General features: G+C 34.9%; 2 non-coding genes across 2 annotated transcripts; both read left to right on the forward strand.

Moving 5' to 3' along the window:
* Positions 1-16592: 16592 nt before the first annotated feature.
* Positions 16593-16665, forward strand: TRNAE-CUC (transfer RNA glutamic acid (anticodon CUC)). Its single transcript has one exon. It is a non-coding gene; the product is annotated as a tRNA-Glu (tRNA).
* Positions 16666-17139: 474 nt separating this feature from the next.
* Positions 17140-17300, forward strand: LOC131876434 (U1 spliceosomal RNA). The gene has a single exon (XR_009372794.1). It is a non-coding gene; the product is annotated as a U1 spliceosomal RNA (small nuclear RNA).
* Positions 17301-20290: the final 2990 nt, after the last annotated feature.

A 20290-nucleotide genomic window follows, 5' to 3' on the forward strand; every position in this document is an offset into this window, starting at 1 on the left:
TACCATCAATGAAAAAATATCAATGCAACACATAATCAATTCCTCCAATTTGCCAACAGGCCCCCTACTCAATAGTAGTTTGCAGAGATTTTTGAGTTATTTTTCTGGAAAAGATTTTTAGATCTAGACAAATCTTTGCATCCTACGCATAATTGTTTATCAAGATCAAATTATATTCCAATGAAGGCATTTATTTTGGTGATTGCATATGATCTATTTTTTGTCAAACGATTCATTTATTTCTCATTCATCAATTTTATTAGTTGTTGCCCTACTTGTTTGAGAACCTGTGATCTTCATTTGAAGCTAGCACTTTAGTTTGGTGAATTTGTTTGTGACCCTTTAGTGTGTTGTAGGTCCAATGTTTTGATTTGGCAGCATATGTTCATTCTCATATTCTTATTTTGCCATTCCATTCATTATCATCAACCTATGGTGAGCTCAAATGGTGAATTCTATGTTGGAAGTGGTCAACCTGAATTGGTCTAATATTTGAGATCACCCTTATTGCATCAGAGTGTGCCGATGCAATTGTATTTCACTTAGTTTGGCAAGATCCGTGTCAAAATATGGTCATGCCTTTGTGCGGGGATCTTAAGAAGGTAGTTGATCTGCGCTGTGCATTTTGCTAAATCCATGGAGGCTTGAATTTGCACTGGACCATGTTTGGAGTGTTATCTATGATCCATAGTATTTATCTCATTTGATCGATCTCATTATTTATTTGAGGTGATTGGTGTATCCCTGCACATTATAATCATCCTTTCACATTTATGAGTGAGAAATCTCATCATCACCATGGTCACGTTTTCTTGGCTCTATTCTTTGGCAAAGGTCTTATTTTTGGTCTTGTTTTAATTATTTGGAAAAGGTACCTTGCCTTATTTTAAATAAATTTACAGCCTCCCTATAGATTTGCATACATTTTAAGGAGTCCTCAAATGTGTGGGTGAGACCCCATGTGGCCCCCACATATTCTTCTTTTAAAAAAGATTTTTAAAAGTGAATTTGAAAAATAAGATTTTTTTATTAGCATAATGAATATGTTGCAAATTAGAGAATATTCTCTACTGATATATTGTTGACAGGGTCAGAAACTCATTTTCCAATTAATTTTTTTTTTTATTTGTGGTAGAATTTTGTGCTCTTTGCAGTGGTGCAGGTGGTTTTCCATTTTGGTGCATGGATATTTCTAAAAATATAGATTTTTACTGTTGTAGCTAAGTAATCTTCATTTTTCCAACTTCAGAGGCTTCGTTTGGAGTAATACGACCTCCTTTTCACATGCCATTTTTTATTAAAGTGCATATTTTTTTCCTCTAATTTCATGTGGTGCTATCATATTTTTACCATTTTGAGTAGAAATTGTACTTTTAGTATTTGGTCATTTTTGGCCTATTTGGTACTTGTATTTTGCTTGGATATTAGTTTAGATCTCTTGCAATATTTTTTGGAGTCTCTTATAGCCTATTTAAGACAGTTGTAAAATTGAAATTAGAAGTCCACTTTGCTATTTTTTTCAAGTGGTCCATTGTACACACACTAAGTATAAAGTGTCAAATCATTATTTTGGGCGAAGTTCTTTAATTAAGTGAATTTGGGGGTCTGTCTTATATGATTGTGTGTATCTCTATCTTGTGTTTTCTTATTTTGGTGCTAAGGGTTCTCCTAAATTCCACTTTTAACTCCACATAATTATGCACCATGGGAAATTAAAGCATGGAGTAATTTAATGGAAAAAGGACTCATTCAATATGTAAATGGAACAATAACAACACCACCTGATCCTAAGGTTGATCCTAATGCTTAAGTTGGATGGCTCACTAAAAATCGTATGACACTTGGAACCTTAAGAAATTGTATCAGATGACCTCATTTTTCAGATTAATAAGTGTACTACGGTTAAAGAGACTTGCGATATTTATGCCAAATTATATGGTAAAGTTGATGAGCTTAGAGGCTACAAGCTTGATGGTGAACTCACAATACTATATCCCTAGGATTTTGATACAATCCAAGATTATGTTATGAAAGAAAATCAGCTAAGAGAAAATCTAAAGGATTGTGGCATTGACAAGAAGAATGCTCAATTGGTTTACAACTTGTTGGACAAGCTTCCATTAGAGTATGTAGTCTTTGTTTCTAGCTTTCACACCCATCAGTTGGCTCAAGGTGCCTCATACACTCCACCATGATTTGATGCATTCATAGAGATGTTGATACTTGAGCGATCTAAGTTGACCAAGATGGGGATTCTCAAGTCTTCAAAGTCACAAGATTGGATCGCTAATAAAGCGAGTCAAAGCAATCAAGGAAAAGGAAAGAACCAAAAGCAGTCAAAGCCAAAGCCACAACAAGATGGAGTATAATCATCCTCTCCACAACAAGGTGATAATGCATCCTAACCTAAGAGGAAATAATATAAGGGCAATATTTTTTGTGCATATTGCAAGAAGTTGGGCCACGATGAACAATATTGTTATAAAAAGGATATTGATGAATTGAAATGTCTTCTTGAGAAGAATAAAATCAATTTGCCTTCTAGAATGTCTACTTTGGCTACTTCTTCCAAAGAAAAGGATAAAGGAAATGATCACACTTTTGAGTCAAAAGGAAAAGGGCAAGCTTTGTGTACTACTACAAGTTATGATTCAAGGAGATGGCTTCTAGATTCAGGAGTTTCTCATCATATGACATCTTTGCAGTCTATGGTCTCTTCATTTGAGCCTTACAACATATCACTGATTTTGATGGGAAATCATACATACATGGATATGACTAGAAAAGGATCTGTTGCCATTAGGGATAACTCATTCAATGATGTGTTGTGTGTACCCCGTTTGACAAAAAATCTTCTTTCCATCTATCAAATCATAGATGGGACAACAAGTAAAACTATGCAGTTCACACCTGATTCAGTTATCATTACAAACTTGGAGTGTAGAGATATCATTGCAATTGGGGTGGTGGATCATGCATCTCATTTGTACTCCTTTTCACATTTTGGTCCTATTGATGAGCTTAACTCTTCATATGTTGATCACACTTATTGTGTTGATTTAGATATCAAGGAGAATTTTGGGTACTTGAAATTGGGGATTCTCACATGTGACCCTGTTATTGAGACTTGCATTTCATCTCTTCCTATTGATATCACATCACCTATTGCACCTAATAATGCAAATATTGCAATAGTTTTGCCTTCTTGTGATTCAATGCAACAGGATATTCTCTGTCTTCCAGCTTCAATTCATTGGGATGACTACTTGATAGACATTGTAGGTTTTTTTGTGGAGTCCTACTTTGCAGATTTGGGAGACATCATTAATGGAATTCATCTTCTCTATGATGAAGATTATCCTTCTTCAATTGTTGTGAGGGAACACATTGACCCTCTTGTTCATTCTCTACATGATCGTTCTTTTGAGGTTGACATGATTGTGGATACTTATGTACAACATTTAGAGGAGGCCTCTTCATCCTTAGAGTAGACAGGTGAGTCTTTGGATCTTGTTCTATTTAGTCTCCACTAGATATTGGATAGCCTTTTTTAGAAGTATTAATCAGTACACCTAATTTGTAGGGGGTAATTTTGAGCATCGACATGGGGACACTTGAGCAGTTTTCAAAGACTTCATACATCTTGAGTTTTTTTCCTACATCTTCCCTTTATGATTGTTGAGACTTCATGGATAAACCTTTGGTTTTGTTTCTTCCTAAGGGGAGGAATGTAGTTCGATGATCATGGAGCAACTCCTTCATTTAGTTTTGAGCTTCTACCATTGGTATAGATTCTACATTTGGGGGCCCTACTTGGTCTCTTTTCTTCTCTCTTATGGGGGGACTTTTTCCTCACATGGGGTTTTGTCCTTCTCATACTTATTTAAGAGATATTTTGTACAATTTTCATCTTTCTTTTGGGGGTATTTTTTTCTATTGGGTTTTTTACTTTTTCTCCGTTTGTGAGAGATTGCATTGGTTTGCTTGCATTTGCATTTGTACATGGGTACCTAACATGGCCTTGTAGCTGCGACCCATCTTGCATTGTTAACTTGACTGTACATTCCCCTAAGTTGCACTTAAGGGGCAGTTTTGGTGTAAATTATGTCTCATAATTACACTTCAGTAAATTTGACTTAGGATAATGCATTTCATAGTAGTTTGGATATGAGACACTTAGGGAAGTGTGCACATAGGGATGATGTATGTAGGAAAAATTCCACCTTTTATGATCTTATCTTGTCATTACATTCCACCTTCATTGGGTGATCCACCTCTTGTGGAATATTTTATTCGTTCTCCTACATACCCCTGCCTATCCTTGTTTCTCATTGAGCTACATGTCATGGTTGTGTGCTCACATATCCATATGGCCTTGTCTTTATAAGCAGACTCATCTACAATTTATGTAATTCTTGATGATCCAATTGATCAGTATTTTGCATCTTGATTAGAATATAGTTTATTCCTATCAAATTTGTTTGTCTCTCTTTTGTGCTATTCATGTGCTCTTGATCATGGCTATTTTCAACAAATTCTTACAAATGGCCTATATTAGGACCCTATAATAGTTGAAAAATGTTGAAAAATAAAATTATCCTAATGTCAGTCTTCTTTAAAATTTTCAACACATTTTGTGAGGTTGTGTATAAAATAAAGTCTTATCCTGTCATTTGAAATATCTCTCACCTCTTAGTTATATTTCCTCATGATAAGTTCAATTCCAAGTGAGAAAAAAATCATTAGCTATTGAGGTAGTGAAGGAAAGGTCAAGTATTTATATTTTCAAGAATCGAAGATGGGATTCATGATCAAGTTTATGCAAAAGCATGCATAATATTACACCTAGAAACATCAAGATTTCATGAAGAACTCAATGAAATGAGATCCATTAGCAAATATATAACATTATAATTCATCATTCCTTAAGATTCTAGCCTCTTCCCTACAAGTGTAAGCTCTATCTTTTTCTATCTATCATTTTTGTAGGGTTATTTCTAATTTGGGATTTGAATCTTTGACTTAGGAAAACTTGTATATAGCCTAATACTATTTCTCTCTCTCTTGTGTGTGATGGTTTGAGATTTGACAAAGAAAGATTACATATTCATAAAGTATACATTGAGACAAAGAGATCTAGACTTTGAAGAAGCAAAAAACCCTAGACACTATTTGAAAATCCAAAATGTTTGACACTTTTTCAAAGAAATTTTAGAGAGATAATTTGATTGATATCTTGATCTAAACTTTGTTCATGATATCTACATCTAACACCTTTGAGACTAAGATGCCTAGCCCCATAGTCTACAACTTTTAGCTCGAAATTATTGCAATTCATCTTTACATCTTTACACATAACTATTGTAATTCATCATTCTACCTTATCTAATCATATCAAGCCATAGAAAAGAAATTATCAATTTGTGTGCCTAGCTCTCCCAAGGTTTTGTAGTTGGGCGTATTGGTTATTTCCCCAATATATGTTGATGTGAATGGCTTTTATTCCTAGTTTTCATGTTTAGACTAGTGAAACCCATTCCTCACCATTACATACACATTATGTGTATTCTAATAGATAACTATTTTCTTCATTTTAAAGCATTGTATAGTACCACACATTCTAATAAGCGATGATATACAAGTGAAGGTTGAAGATAAATATTTAGTTAATATGGATAATGGATCATTTGAGAATGTTCTTTATGTTCCTAGTTTTTTTGCCAATCTTCTTTTAGTCTACCAGATCACTCATCTTGGAAATGGTAAGAAAATTGAGTAATATCCTACATAATTATGATTTAAGATTTTATTGATAATGTTGGAGTTGTAATTGAACAAGCCAATTACAAGATTCTATTGTATTCATTCTTCAACTTTGCACCACAATCTCGTTCTAGGCTATTGCTCACTCATTTAGATTATATCAATAAACTGGGACATGGGTAGTTTGGCCATCTCAACTATCACTATATTAAGTACTTGATCTCATAGGATATGGTCATAAGTATCATTCAAATAAAATTTTCAAATGGTGTATGTCTGTGTTGAGCTATGGGTAAGAATTTTGAAAAAAGGAAGTCTTGTAGGGCTTCAAAAGTATTTTAATTGGTTCATAGTAATCAAGTGAGTCCATTTCTAACTTTTAATTTAAATAAGGCTTATGATGTACTCACCTGCATTGATCCTTATTCTAGATACACTTGGGTATTCTTAATTCATTAGAAGAATAATGTATTTAATTTTTTTCAAGATTTCAAGGCTCATGCTAAGAACTCTTGAAATATTATTAGGATTGTTCACAATAACAATAGTTGAGATTATGTGCACCATAACCTTGTATATAATTCTATACTCTTAAAGGGATAAATATTTAACATTTAGTTTCATACAAACAACAAGAGAATGGTGTTGGTGACAAGAAAAATAAGGACCTAAAGGAGATTGCTAGTTCCATGATTCTTGCTCATTCTCTTCATCTAAAATATTAGGTTGAATATTTTAATTATGCTACACACATTCAAAACTTTTTCCTCTGGAAGGAATTGAAGGGTATGACTTCTTTAAATGCTTGTTGTGGTAGGAAGCAAGTTGTGAGGAATTTTTGAGTTTTTGGCTCTCTCACTTGGGCACACATATCTCTAGAGAAACTAAAGGCTTAGGAACCTCGAAGAATGCCTTGCATATTTTTGAGTGAAGTGCCTCACTTTAAAGAAAGCTCTCCTAGATTGGCTTGTAATAGTCCTCCTTCCTACATAGTGGAAGTAGAAGAAAGTGACTCAAATGGTTCTATCTCACTTCAAACTAATATGATACCATCTTCATCACATTCATATTTTGAGGTTGAGACTTCTCATCCTTCAAACTCAAGTTCTCCCATTTCTTTATGGGGTTAATAGACACTACAATCAACATACACTTGGATTTCAAGCATCCTTTAGAAATTAGAAGAACTCAATCATAGCTTCAACATCTTTCACATTTCTACATTGATTTTTCTTTCAATTCATATTCATTTAAGGAATAATTAATAATCCACAAATGTGATTTAGCAATGGAGTATAGTTCCTTGATAAAGAACCACACATGAGATTTAGTCCCTCTTCCTATGTGAAGATAAATGGTTCGATATAAGTGGATCTATCAAAATAAATATGTAGTGGATGGCACTATGGACAAGTTCAAAACACAACTTATGGCCAAAAATTTCTCATAGGTTCCTAGTGTTGATTATATAGAGACACTTATCCATGTTGCTAAAATGAACTCCTTTTTCTTATCTCTTGTCATTATTGCAACTTATTGTTTGGTTGTACATTAGATGTATGAGAAGAGTGAATTTATTAATGGGGATCTATGGGATGAGATTTTCATGGAGAAAAAATTGGGATCTGTGTAGGATTCTCATTTGGTTTACAAATTAAGGAAGCCTATCTATGGACTTAAATAGTGTCCTAGGGCTTGATATCCCAAGATGGACACCTTTTTTCTCTCAATAAGACTCACTAGATGTTTCTTAGATCTGAATGCCTATATTTCATAATAGGATGACTCTTGTTTGGTTCTTGTTCTCTATTTTAATGACTTTATTATTATATCAAGATCCTCATCCATCATCGGTAAAGTTAAATAGTCTTTACATGACACATTATCTATGGATGACTTGGGCCCTTAGCCCTACTTTCTTAGGATTGAGATCACATAATATTCTTCCAAGACCACACTTTCTCAACCCAAGTATGCTCTTGATCTCCTAGCTCAGTTGCACATGGATGATTGTAAGCCTACACTGACTCCCTTTCTATTAGGAGTCAAGCTTGAGGCTAAGTGTTCTACTCCAGTGGTTGATGGCACTTTGTATGTCATCTTGTTGGAAACCCCATCTACTTCACTCACACTTGCCTTGTTATTTGTTTTTCAATTGGAATGGTTTCACGCTCTATGTAGGAACCACAATAGATTCATTGAAAAGCTACCAAACACATATTGCATTAAATATAGTGCATTAACACTTTGGGGTTCAATATGCAGTATTTGTACAACACTCAACTTTGTTGGATATATAGGTTTCGATTAAGTTGACAATCTTGATTATGATAATTCCACTTTTAGCTATATTTTTCATCTTGCTTCTAGCCCCATTATTATGAATTTTTTATTTTCTAATTTACCATGTGTGCTTCAAAATTTAGAAATGTTTTCTCTAAGGTAATGACTCCCATAAGGATGGGCTTCCTAAACAAATTCAATGGCTGCTACTAATATTTTTTAGGAGTATTTTAAAGTGTGCGGCTCATGGATTTCAGTGTAGCTTAAGCTCCAAAATTTGTTGAAATTAGTGATCTCATGAATCTAATTATTTTTCATATTCAATTCAATAGTATATAAATAAAAAACGTTAGAAAAAAATAATGATAGGAATCTAAAAACACCAAACAATTGATATCAAAAAATTCCATGTGATAGTAGGGGAAATTTCTAGCCCCACCCCAAATGCACTTTCATAAAATTATAAACTAAAAAGCAAGGGCTTCTATTTATTATATTATAACTAATCTTGAAACATTTGTTTTTGTCTCATGAGACCACTTACTCTATTAATATAGTTCCTAGACAGTCCCTCCATTCGATAGTATAATAATAATTAATAAAAGTATATTTTCATCTTGCTTCTCATATTTCCTCTTCTTTATGAGAAAGATCATCAATTTGGTTTCAAATTTTTTAATCTATTATTTATTTATCATTACTTTTCTAGTTTTGATGATATTTTTTTCTTAAACTAATTTACTATGATTGTATATTTGACAATTAAAAAATAAAAAATAAGCTTTCCAAACCCAAGTAAAAGAAAATTATATCTTACACAAAACTGAGTATTGTTATTGTTAAAAGAGTCTCGTTACATCTTCGCAGAGTCTGTTTTGTCCGCAGGCTCCCCAAATTCTAAGTTCAATCGTCGGATGCCTTGCACAATAAATAACAAGTATTGTAAAATAACAAATAAAAAATTGTAAAATGCACCGATGGAACGGACTGGTCTCATTACACGACTGTAATAATAATTTAGCTTTTGTTGGACTTGGTCTACTCGTTTCGTGTGTGACTGAACATTATTCTTAAAACAAGATCAAATCATATATCCTTAAGACTTTTTAAACTTAGAAATCCTATTATCTTATTGTTTCGGTTTTGTTCTTTTCATACATATTGATTTCGTAGTTATTTATATAATAAGTAAATGTATAATAATGTAGAATTAATAAATGTATTTAAAAAAAAATTATGCAATATTTTTTATTTAATTTTATTGATAAAAATTTAGTATAATATTTAAAAAATTAAAGATAAGAGACAAAATCATAATGTATAATTTTATCATGTTTAAAATAAAGATGAGAAGACATTAAAAAGATCAAGTTCAACAAGGTCTAAGCATCCAAATGAGGAGACTCTCATGTATAATATCTATGTGTAACATTGATTCAACTTACAATTTTGTCTATACATACTAATGCAGAGGAATGCAGGGAAGTGTGATGGTTATAGGCCTTTATGAGGTATAAGGGAAATAAAAGGTATTAAGATCTCAAACCCTACTAGGTGTACTAGCACCCAAATGGCTTACATAGGTCAAATGCAAACCAAAGCTTCTCCAAAAGATTCTAAAGGTATGGGAGGTGCCCTTAAGTCCAAAATGAAAGGATTAACCAAGTTTTTCCCTTCTATGTGGTTGTTTACTAGCCAAACCCCAAATTCTGCCTTGTAGCCTATTTGACCCTATTAGCCCTACAACGATGGAATTTAATTGTTTCCACTCAACTTTTCCAAAGAACTAAACAAATAAATCATATATTTTGGCACCCTTTTGGCTCTACTTTGACATCAAAAACTTATAGGTGGTTATTTTGGAGAGTATATGCTGGACCCCGCAACTGTGCATTGTTTTGAGACCCCAAAATGGCAAATTTACAAAGGAGGTATGTGATGTCTTAACTCCCTGACTCCTAGACTTTCAATAGTCATCAAATATGGTGCAAAACCAAGGAATATGCAAGTGGTTTCAGGGTTTGACCCCCCTAGATGCAAGATCCCTAATCTAGTCTTCCTCAAACCCTTAAAAGTAGGGTTTCACACATACCCCTCTTCCAAACACTATTCCACCCAACTGATGATGGATTCAACTTTTCTTGGATATATATTAACACTTCAAACCATAAAATATACCCCTCATTAAGTTATATTTGCAACTGCTACTCCTTAGCAAGCAATTTCTTCACTTTTACACTCACTATTTTTTGTGATCACCAGATCCTCCACCCAATCTCTACATTAAGCTATTAGAAATTTATTGTACATGTTAGAGGTGTTCCATCCCATTAATATTAGGCCTTTTACATTCATGGAATGACCATACTCATTGTAAACCAATCAAATCTTATGACAAACTACACAAATCTATTAAAATAGTCAATACAACCAGTCTAAGGTCTGAGACAAATGAATTATCAGTGCATCGACGATATAAATAAGATTTTAAAAGTATCTTAAATGCATTAGGAACTCAAATGTACACTTAAGACAAAGTTACCATGAGCAATGACACCAAAAAGTTGCAAAAACCAATGATTTGCTATTATTATTTGTCTTAGTTCGTACAAACCAGATTACATCCACTTCTCTCTCTCCAAAATATTGCTTTGAACATATATATAACCTTCTCAAACTCCTTCAATCAATTGATATCAGTTTCATAGAGTGGTTAAGCTATGAAACTATGAAAAATCAATTCCCACCAAAACCTACCTAGCCGTTAAACTTCAAATTTTCAAATTTGTCAAGTATGCAAACATGACATTAGTTGGTAAAATTCCTAAACTATTGACACTTAAGGTCATGAAATGACTTATTAAACTTTCCTAAACCCTTCTAGACTCTCTAAACCATAAACTCCTCTTACATCTTAGTGCTAGTCCTAAGGTCCTTACAAGGGACTTTAGGACAAATTACAAACTTATTACATTTTTCATCATTAAAGGCCATAATGGGCCTCAATACATCATAGTTGATTTTTTTTTCACTCACATGACCTTCAAATGTCTTTAATGGCTTCGTTGAGTTCTTTGGTCTTCTAGGTGCTCCTGCACCATGGTCCCCACCAATGAAGAAACTCTTGTCCCAAGAGTTTGGCTTGAGTTTGCCTCCATCAACCGGCCAATGCCTCCTCATTTGTTGGTCTCTAACATAAGAAAAATGATTTCAAAATGTGATATTTTTCCTTCCATAACCTGCACTCACTTTGCCAAAAATATTAGAATTGAAACAAAATTGAATAGGTCTTATTTTAGGATCAGATTGCTGCCTTGCTATCCCATCTGACTTTGCTACTCTATTTTGGTTTGTTGCTTGCTACAACACCTAAACCTGGTCTCCCTTCATCTAACCTTCTATTGGACACTTGATAGTGCCTATTTGAACATGTTTCAAGTCCCAATTGACTACTCTTTTAGGACTGATCTGTTGCTCTGTCATAACCATATTTATGTCACCTTGGGTTTGTTGACACCAACTAGTATCATACTTATCTCTACCCTATGCATTCAATGGAATGTTGCTTCCAAAACACATCACCATCTTGTCATTACTCCTGTAATCTAGAGGTTGCAACTTATATCTTTGTCCACCCTTATGCACAATGTCGACATTTGAGTAACCATCATGAAGAGTTCTTCTTGCCCATTGCCATGGTCTACCCAAAATTATGTCCACAACTCATAGGTATGATATCACACATTACCTGATCATGATAGGGACCAATTGAAAAATTAACAAAGGCTCTCTGACTAACCTCCACATTCAACACTTGATCAACCCAAGTGGCCTTATAAGGGTTAGGATGATCTACTATTGTCAATCCCAACTTAGTCACCATATCAACTGAAACCAAATTGTTATGTGAACCAAAATCTATAATCAATTGACATAATTTACCCTTGCTCAAACTATATGTTCTGAAAATGTTTACCTTTGGTTCTTGTACTTGCTCACCTTGTCTTATCATGAAGAATTCTCTCTCTATCTCTAGATATGCTAGTACTAGTACACTGTCTTCCTTCTTCTCTTCTTCTTGTGTCAAACCCACTCTTCTCTCTTTCCATTTATCTGATTCAATCCACTTAGGACACCTAAAGGATTGATTACCTACCTCATTACAATTAAAACACTTGCCTTGAAAGGTTCCAATTCCTCTTCCTCCTTCAAATCTTCCACCTCTATGGTTGTATCCTCTTCTTGGTTCTGAAGTAGTCCCCTTATCTTTATCCTTTTCTTCCCAAGTCTAATTTGTTCTTCCTCCTCTTGCTCTCATGGATCCACCTCCTCTATTGTTTCCTTGTCTTTCATTCTTCCTTTTCAACTTCTCTTTTGCTCTTACTGCTAACTGAAAACATTCTCCAAGGGTTCTTGGCATATTCAACCCTATCTCATCCTGAATATTGTACTTGAGGCCATTGATGTATCTAGACACCTTCTCATCTTCATCTTCTTCTCCTCCCCTAATGCTCAAGGTGTGAAATTGTTCAGTATAGGACATTACATCTAAGTCCCTTTGTCTCAAGTTGTTCCTCCTCATCTTTATCGGGATTGCCAAGTCTGACGGTAAAAATTGGCTCCTCACCATAGTCTTCATCCTCTCCTAATCTGAGATCAAATTCAATCCCCTATCCTCTCTCTCATTTTGAATACTTGTCCACCATGTAATGTTTGTTCCCCTTAGCCTTACTTTTTCTATTTTCACCTTCTTGTCTCCATCTACATCCTCTAGATCAAAATAGTTCTCAAGTGCCTCTATCCAACCAAGCACCTCTTCACTCTCCATATTGCCTTGGTAGATTGGTAGATCAACTTGTGTCTTTGCACCAGTGCCTTTTACTACCTTAATCAACCTTATGAATCTCCTCTCCTCGGGATCTTCTTCATCCCTATGTTTCCCATGTGCTTTCCCTTCTCCTTCATTGTTTTCTTCATGATTCTCTTCTACTCCAAGGTCTCCTCTCTTTCTCTAGGGCTTCTATCCTCTCTAGAAATTTAAGTCTCTCCCTCCTCATTTGTCTTTCTTCCCTTTCCCTGGTTGCCTCTAACTCTCTCTTCTCTCTTTCCTTCTATTCTAGGGCTAATTTCAACTATTCAATCTCCCTTGCCATTTGGTTTTTAGGTGCCATGTTCTAGTTTGTTTGTTTTCCTCCTTAAAGATCTATTAACTAAAGCTCTGATACCACCTGATGTAGAGGAATGCATGGAAGTGTGGTGGTTATAGGCCTTTATGAGGTATAAGGGAAATACAAGGTATTAAGATCCCAAACCCTACTAGGTCTACTAGCACACAAATGGCTTAGATAGGTCAAATGCAAACCAAAGTTTCTCCAAAAGATTCTAAAGGTATGAGAGGTTTCCTTAAGTCCAAAATGAAAGGATTAACCAAGTTTTTCCCTTCTGTGTGGTTGTTTACTAGCCAAACCTCAAATTCCGCCTTCTAGCCTATTTGCCCCTATTAGCCCTACAACGATGGAATTCAATTGTTTCTACTCAAATTTTCCAAAGACCTAAACAAATAAATCATATATTCTGGAACCCTTTTGGCTCTACTTTGACATATCAAAAACTTACAGGTGGTTATTTTGGAGAGTATATGTTGTCCCGCAACTATGTACTGTTTTGAGACCCCAAAATGGCAAATTTACTTAGGAGGTATGTGATTTCTTAACTCCCTGTCTCCCAGAATTTTAATAGTCATGAAATATGGTGCAAAGCCAAGTAATATGCAATTGGTTTAAGGGTTTGATACCCCTAGATGTAAGATCCCTAATTTAGTCTTCCTCAAACCCTTAAAAGTAGGGTTTCACACATACCCCTCTTCCAAACACTATTCCACCCAACTGATGATGGTTCACCTTTTCTTGGACATATATTAACACTTCAAACCATAAAATATACCCCTCATTAAGTCATATTTGCTACTACTACTCCTTAGCAAGCAATTTCTTCACTTTTCCACTCACTATTTTTGGTGATCACCGGATCCTCCACCCAATCTGCACATTAACCTATTAGACTTTTATTGTACATGTTAGAGGTGTACCATCCCATGAATATTATGCCTTTTACATTCATGGAATGACTATACTCATTGTAAGCCAATCAAATCTTATGACAAACTACACAAATCTGTTAAAACAGTCAATACAACCGGTCTAAGGTCCGAGACAAATGAATTATTAGTGCATCCATGATGTAAATAAGATTTTCAAAGTATCTTCAATGACACCCAAAAGTTGCAAAAACCAATGATTTGTTGATATTGTCTGTCTCACTCCATACAAAACAGATTACATCCACTTCTCTCTCTCCAAAACGTTGCTTTGAACATATATATAACCTTCCCAAACTCCTTCAATCAATTGAGATTGGTTTCATAGAGTGGTTAAGGTATGAAACTACCAAAAACCAATTCCTACCAAAACCTACCTAGCCGTTAAACCTCAAATTTTCAAATTTGTCATGTATGCAAACATGACATTCTTTGGTAAAATTCCTAAACTATTGACACTTAAGGTCATGAAATGACTTATTAAACTTTCCTAAACCCTTCTAGACTCTCTAAACCACAAAATCCTCTTACATCTTTATGTTGGTCCTAAGGTCCTTACTAGGGCCTTTAGGACAAATTAAAAACTTATTACATTTTTCATCGTTAAAGGCCATAATGGGCCTCAATACATCATAGTTGATTGCTTTTTCACTCACATGACCTTCAAAGATCTTTAATGGCTTCATTGAGTTCTTTGGTCTTCTAGGTGCTCCTACACCACATGCTCTTAATTGTGATTCTTATTTATCTATACATCTCACACAACATTCTCTTATCCTTCTTAGATCTACAACCACGGTCATGTTTATGTTATGTGGACATAACTACTAATACAAGCTTCGGAAAATAGGAATGCACCTCCCATGAATTCTTTAATTATCTGACTAAAAATTTTGACAATCATCTATTCATTTACAAAATAAGTTAATTTAAATAGGACCTAGGTTGTCATATTATAATTTATGATCCAAGAGCCTAAGATACAAATCATGGAGTATCAAGGATATAAAATGCATGATCATTAGAGCATCAAACTCACATTTAGCAAAAAAAAAGTTAACATTCATTATACCTCACATCCACATTTTAATTTATAGGTTTCAATGTCTTGTCATTAAATTAGTGTGAAGAGAAAAATAAAGCCCAACTTGAGTAAAGTGACTTCTAAAAGTGTCAAAATGAACACCATCCAACCTTAAATAATCTAATTGTTTGATACAAATGAATTTTTCATGCCTATATAAGAACACATGATTGAATTGTTAAAAATGGTAGAATTACAAAAAGCTAGCTAGGATCAACACCATCAACTTCAAATAATCTAATTGTTCAATGTAAATGTATTTGTCATGTCTATATAAGCACACATGATAGAATTGTAGAAAATGGTAGAATTACAAAAAGCTAGCGAGGATTGCAACTGTCATCCCATCCAAAAGAATAGAAAAGCCAGTTGAATTTTTGTATAATTGTTTTTAGGTGTTCACAATCTTATAAGAGAATCATGAGAAACATCTAGTTGTTTCTGTATCAGCATATTCATGATTGTCTAGTTAGTGCTCACAGAAATCAGAATGATTGGCAAGTTGCAAATTCAATCCAATTGAAGTTCCATGACATTGAAACAGTGGTCCATGCTGATTTCCCAACTGTTGAATTGTTCCTTCATTGCCAGCAATGTACACTTTTGTGTCATGGATTGCAATTTTTGTTTCTCTCTGTATTCTCATATCATTTATGTACCATCCCTTATCCTTCAATCCAGGCTCCTGATGAACCTGATATATCAAACTGTTATAAAACATTAGGAAAGGTATCACAAAAGCATTTACTTTTAGCTTTAAAAAGTAATGAAGAAGACTAATTTTGTAGTTGGAAAAGAAAAGTTCATATCAGAATTACACTTCCTAAGTTTGCCCGAATACAATGCTTTCAATTTTGTATGTTTCCCAGCAAAGAACAAATTTTAGCCACTCCTATTTGGCTTAGGATGATCAGGGTCCCTTTTCTTTATTTCATCTTTTCTCATGTGATTGCGATGAGGGCGAACTCCTAAAACAGCATCCAATGATTAAGATTATTGAACTAACTACGTATTTCTGTAAATTGTTCTCTAAAAAATTCTCTGGACACCTGATATAATACACCAATTAGTTTCTCTTAAGAAACGACTACAGCAACAAGATAACCATGTTCGAACTTCCCATCAATAACTTCCAAAAATAAGAGTTGAAGCTCTCCTCCTTTTCTTTCTGATGAGAGACTGTAATTTGCACGGAAACATACTTTTAGACATTATTGGAAGCAAGTTGAACGAACATTAGGAAATTACTCACAATCCACAGTGTGAGATTGATACAGCCAACAGATTACAAGGTTTGGATCTCTATTTCTCGTCGAACGGCTAACGGTGCTAACTTCATCCATTTTGCACAACTGTTAGACGCGGTCCGTTGTAGTCTAGTTGGTTAGGATACTCGGCTCTCACACGAGAGACCCGGGTTCAAGTCCCGGCAAAGGAACTTTTAAATGTGACCCTTTTTGGATCTTCCTCCTATTAGGACCAGAAACTATAAATTTGCTTTGATTCGGTCGAAAAATAAGGTTAATGTTTTAATTTTACCCTTTTAATTTTAATTGGGCCTTGAAAAACCTTCGGCTTTGTAAAACGGAAGTTTTAATTTGACCCTTTTTGTTTCTTGATCTTTAAAACAGAACCTGTAAACTTGGTTTGATTCGGCCAAAAAGAAAAGATTCGAGTTCCGGCACCTGTTTTGTTTTCCTGCCATGAAGACCAGATACTGTAAACCCACTTTAATTCAGCCTAAAAATTGCAGTCCCATGACATAGAAGTGCTGGAGTAAATGGTTGGGTGAAAAGTTCTGGTATTTTGTTTACATGATTTAGGGGCGGTGTCATTGATCCCACATGCGGGAGGAGGAGGAAATAAGGGAGAAGAGGGAGTATAAGAAAGAGGAGAGGGGCATGGAGAAAGCATACTTACCTGGGCGGGGTCAATCGGTGATCAGTAAGGCCGATGGCCTAGAGAGAGCACCTTCATTGCACATTGGAAGGGGGCTCTGTCTAGCATCTCCCACTGGGGAGAGTGCACGTCATAATTTGTGACAGAGGGGGCTCGCGTTCGTGCGGCCGCCAACAAAACTAATCTGAAACATGTAGATTTTAGATTAAGTATAATTCGTTAGTCGGTGCAACTGTTAAATGGTCTGATGTTAGTAAAATCACTAAATGATCCAGTAGCTGTTCTATTTAGTTTGAAGTGTGCGAGGACTCTTTTTTTTTGGTCTCTGGTAAGTTCTATGGGGTTCTGCGTTTGAAGTCATATCAGTTATATTCTTCCTCTGTTAAGTTGCAAGTCTATCATGCTATGGTCTTGAATTTTGATTAGCGACTCTTGTAAGATGATCAAGATAGTAATATTCCAATTGAAAATGACGAAGTTTCTTGATTGCTAATGCTTGAGGCAATGGAAGAAAAAGAATGAAATGTGGCCTAAGTGGACTTAACGTGCCAATGATGGTTCAACCATCTATTTTTCTTCCAAAATGTTAAAGGATGATTCAAGGGAGAAGATTATGGACCTCCCAAAATCCCAGACACGCTTCACGGCTTAAATATTGGCATACTCCTCCCAAAATTCCTCTTTTTGGCTCAAGTAATGAAAATCTTCTCCTTGGCACGATTTTGGTATAGATAAGCCCCTTGTTTTCTCTGTTAGCAGTCCTACAAATTGGCAAGGTGAAAAAGTGGCAAAGGTGTTGATGATTTGTGTTTGGGATAAAAGAGAAGGCTTTCGATTTTAATAAATCACATATTTTGGTCGCTAAATCCATCGAAAGGTTTACCAAAATTAGATTTAAAATTGGGCAAACATATAAATGATTTCTGTCTCCGTTAAATTTGAGCGCTTTAAGTTTCACCAACAACATGTTAAAATAGGGTTATGATAGTCTAAAAGATCCTCTCAGGTAAGAATTGACTTTAGTAGAGTTATAATAGTCTAAGAGATTCTCGCAGCCAAAAATTAACTTTGGTGTATTTTAAGGATGGATAAATCATATATTTTTTCATCTATCGCAAATTTAGACAAAAATAAATTTCCTCCTAGTCAAGTTACTTGATGAAGTCATAAATGAGGCACGACTTTGTGCTCTCGTCGAACCATCATAAAACTTCTTGAAGAATGCATCTTCCGTAGCCCATTTGTGAAACCCACCAAAAGTCATAAAATCAGTCAAATGAAAGGATTTGGTATGAATTTTTTAGTGTACTGGGGAGCAAGTAGATGGAATGAATCAAGAACTTGAGAGAAACTTTTTTGTATTAGCAGGTGGACATGGAAACCCCAAGGGGCTAAACCGTCGGCATGGCATATGATAATGGGGCAAACTAGCTCACCTTAAGTTTATACATGTACCAATAGTTAGGGTTAGGGTTTTTGGTTTTAGAAAAGTTTGGCATTAACTAGGCCTGCTGTCGACTAGTGCGAATTGTAATCCGTCCTGTTCGCTCTCTGCACATTCTTAGTGTCCAGGGGATTTGCATTTTCCCGCTTTGTGCTAGTTAATGGAAAATCTCTGTTCTTGTTTGTGAATATATTGGCAAGGAGGACTCAAAAGATACCGTCAAAGTCTGAACCGCTATAATCGTGGGTTGACGATAGTGTTTGTTTCTAAGCCAAAATCTCCATAATTTTTGTTTTGTTCTCTCTTTTCTTTGATATCTTTTGGGGAGTTTTCTGAAGCACATTTTGGTGCTATGGTCTGATAGCTCAAATGTTGATAAACAAGATGAATAATGAATTTCTTTGATTTCAAAAACTTGTTGCACTCTAATTTTTTTGCTAATGAGCTAGTGTAACTGACGAGGTTTTCTGTGCTGGTCAACCTGGTTTCCTTGAAATTTTGGGTTATTAGAGAAACTGGTGATGGGTATTGGGTTTCATTGCTTTCGGTTTTAAGTTACATTTTATCTTAGTTTTTCATTCATTCCTTTCGGTAATCGTGGCCACAGAGTTTTCTTAATCTCGGTTAACCTTTGCTGGATTTTAGAGAAATTGGTGATGGTTATTGGGATTGATTGGTTAGGGTTTTAAGTTCAATTTAATCGTGGTTTTATATGCAAAAATTTTAGAACGGGGCACAATTTGTTTTTGATGATTATTGTGTTTTTTTGTCGTTTCTTTCAGATTGTGAACATTTTGTGTTAGATAATGCGTGAACAGAATCGTGATTTCGTCATCTCAGTGTGATTTAATTAATCTGTATTATTTCTCAGATGTTAAGTTCTCTGTCAAAATGCTACCCACAATTTGATGAGTCAGCATATTGTTGTCATTTACTGGTCCCGATCATCTTTGGGACGAGATCAAAGGCGTCTGTAAACTGGGAAATAGGAAGCGAGATATTGAGGCAAGCTATGTCTGTACTGAAGGCCTCTTTTGTTAAATTTTCTGCAAACCAAAAATACAGATCTAGCTAGGAAAGAGAAAAACAAAACTTGCAAGAGAAATCAGAATAAAGAACAAAGGAAAAGAAACTCTATTAATTCATTTTATTAACCATTGTGTAAATGCATGATTTATATAAAGTTAACCATCGTGAAAGAGGCATAGCATGAATAGCTAACTAGTGGTGTTCCCTTTGTTAGTCTTACGCTAAAATCATGTAATCATTAGTGATGCCCATGAATCACGGAGAAGACTGCAAGAAACTTGAGTTAATTATCACTAGCCATTGCATGATTTAGACCGCTAACACCCCCTCTTAAGGCTAACTAAGGAGAGATATGGGTCCTGGCAACAAAGCCTTTTTAGGTACCCAATTACAAAGAAGAAGAAAACCCAAGTGAGCAAAACTCGTAACCATTATTCAAACTAAAGAAGAAAGCTACAAACTGCAAATGAATCCACACTATAACAGGATTGTACAGAATCATAGAAACCACTGCATGAGTACCTCTGGGATACTTTGAAAATGCAATTGTACATATTCTGCATTGCTCAAATGGATGGACAAACAGGTACATGGTCTCTGAATACAAAAACTGATCATCTGAAGACAGGAAGATATGCATATGCAGAAATGTGCTCCAAGTTGAAGAATTGCAAAGATGACCTCCGATTGG

The sequence above is a fragment of the Cryptomeria japonica genome, chromosome 5, assembly GCF_030272615.1.
Source record: "Cryptomeria japonica chromosome 5, Sugi_1.0, whole genome shotgun sequence".
NCBI lineage: Eukaryota > Viridiplantae > Streptophyta > Pinopsida > Cupressales > Cupressaceae > Cryptomeria > Cryptomeria japonica.